Raw genomic sequence first — 2,777 nt, 5'->3', positions numbered from 1 at the left:
AGTCAGATCTGACTCTCAACTTATGTGACCATGAGCAGGTCCATGCCTCAGTTTCCCATCTGTGACATGGGGATACTGATAATATTTACCCCAGCAGGTAACTCTGCATCTTATTAATGAAGACAAAAAATGGTGTAAGAAAGGATATGTGAAAATTCCTTTGTAAATTATGGAAGGCTAAGCTATTAAGAAGAGGTGGCAAGAATACACAGAAGAACTGTACAAAAAAGATCTTCACGACCCAGATAATCACGAAGGTGTGATCACTGACCTAGAGCCAGACATCCTGGAATGTGAAGTCAACTGGGCCTTAGAAAGCATCACTACGGACAGTCTTAGCGGAGAGTCGCTGCGGTTTCCTACTTCAACAGTGCTTGAATGGAACCCGGCTGCTCGTCTCCCCCACCCCCCCCCCCCACCCCACCCCGGCCGGCCACTCAGAGCCAGCCCTCGTCACCACTTGACAGCGCCCTGCGACCGGCCCAAGGTCCCCGCCACTGCTCCAGCCCCGCTCGGCCGTCGCCGCCACCGCCACCACCACCGCCCGTTTTCAGCCGCCCACCATGACGACCGCATCCCTCTCGCAGGTGCGCCAGAACTACCACCAGGACTCGGAGGCTGCCATCAACCGCCAGATCAACCTGGAGCTCTACGCCTCCTATGTCTACCTGTCCATGTCGTACTATTTTGACCGTGATGATGTGGCTTTGAAGAACTTTGCCAAATACTTTCTTCACCAATCTCATGAGGAGAGGGAACATGCTGAGAGACTGATGAAGCTGCAGAACCAGCGAGGCGGCCGAATCTTCCTTCAGGATATCAAGAAACCAGACCGTGATGACTGGGAGAATGGGCTGACTGCAATGGAATGTGCGCTGTGCTTGGAGAGAAGGGTGAATCAGTCACTACTGGAACTGTACAAACTGGCCACTGAAAAAAATGATCCCCATCTGTGTGATTTCATTGAGACTCATTACCTGAATGAGCAGGTGGAAGCCATCAAAGAATTGGGTGACCACATAACCAACCTGAGCAAGATGGGGGCCCCTGGATCTGGCATGGCAGAGTACCTCTTTGACAAGCACACCCTGGGACACAGTGAGAGCTAAGCCTCAGGCTGGTTTCCCACAGCCACAGGGGGGACTTCCCTGGTCACCAAGGCAGTGCATGCATATTTGGGTTACCTTCATCTTTTCTATAAGTTGTAACAAAACATCTACTTAAGTTCTTTCTTTAGTACCATTCCTTCAAATAAAGTAATTGGGTACCCCCCCCCAAAAAAAAAGAAAGCATCACTACGAACAAAGCTAGTGGAGGTGATGGAATTCCAGTGGAGCTATTTCAAATCCTGAAAGATGATGCTGTGAAAGTGCTGCACTCAATATGCCAGCAAATTTGGAAAACTCAGCAGTGGCCACAGGACTGGAAAACGTCAGTTTTCACTCCAATCCCAAAGAAAGGTAATGCCAAAGAATGCTCAAACTACCGCACAATTGCACTCATCTCACATGCTAGTACAGTAATACTCAAAATTCTCCAAGCCAGGCTTCAGCAATATGTGAACCGTGAACTTCCTGATGTTCAAGCTGGTTTTAGAAAAGGCAGAGGAACCAGAGATCAAATTGCCAACATCCGCTGGATCATGGAAAAAGCAAGAGAGTTCCAGAAAAACATCTATTTCTGCTTTATTGACTATGCCAAAGCCTTTGACTGTGTGGATCACAATAAACTGTGGAAAATTCTGAAAGAGATGGGAATACAAGACCACCTGACCTGCTTCTTGAGAAATCTGTATGCAGGTCAGGAAGCAACAGTTAGAACTGGACATGGAACAACAGACTGGTTCCAAATAGGAAAAGGAATACGTCAAGGCTGTATACTGTCACCCTGCTTATTTAACTTCTATGCAGAGTACATCATGAGAAACGCTGGACTGGAAGAAACACAAGCTGGACTCAAGATTGCCGGGAGAAATATCAATAACCTCAGATATGCAGATGACACCACCCTTATGGCAGAAAGTGAAGAGGAACTAAAAAGCCTCTTGATGAAAGTGAAAGAGGAGAGTAAAAAAGTTGGCTTAAAGTTCAACATTCAGAAAACAAAGATCATGGCATCTGGTCCCATCACTTCATGGGAAATCGATGGGGAAACAGTGTCAGACTTTATTTTTTGGGGCTCCAAAATCATTGCAGATGGTGACTGCAGCCATGAAATTAAAAGACGCTTACTCCTTGGAAGGAAAGTTATGACCAACCTAGATAGCATATTCAAAAGCAGAGACATTACTTTGCCAACAAAGGTCCGTCTAGTCAAGGCTATGGTTTTTCCTGTGGTCATGTATGGATGTGAGAGTTGGACTGTGAAGAAGGCTGAGCACTGAAGAATTGATGCTTTTGAACTGTGGTGTTGGAGAAGACTCTTGAGAGTCCCTTGGACTGCAAGGAGATCCAACCAGTCCATTCTGAAAGAGATCAGCTCTGAGATTTCTTTGGAAGGAATGATGCTGAAGCTGAAACTCCAATATTTTGGCCAATATTCATGCGAAGAGCTGACTCATTGGAAAAGACTCTGATGCTGGGAGGGATTGGGGGCAGGAGGAGAAGGGGATGACAGAGGATGAGACGGCTGGATGGCATCACTGACTCGACAGATGTGAGTCTGAGTGAACTCTGGGAGTTGGTGATGGACAGGGAGGCCTGGCGTGCTGCGATTCATGGGGTCACAAAGAGTTGGACACGACTGAGCGACTGAACTGAACTGAACTGAAGCTAATG

General features: G+C 47.2%; 1 pseudogene; it reads left to right on the top strand.

Annotated features, from left to right (window-relative positions):
- The first annotated feature begins 491 nt into the window (after positions 1-491).
- On the top strand, positions 492-1,270 carry LOC109569801 (ferritin heavy chain pseudogene; annotated as a pseudogene).
- The last annotated feature ends 1,507 nt before the right edge of the window (positions 1,271-2,777 follow it).

Source organism: Bos indicus, chromosome 15 (genome assembly GCF_029378745.1).
Source record: "Bos indicus isolate NIAB-ARS_2022 breed Sahiwal x Tharparkar chromosome 15, NIAB-ARS_B.indTharparkar_mat_pri_1.0, whole genome shotgun sequence".
Taxonomy (NCBI): Eukaryota; Metazoa; Chordata; class Mammalia; order Artiodactyla; family Bovidae; genus Bos; species Bos indicus.
This window is presented reverse-complemented; position numbering and strand designations above follow the sequence as displayed.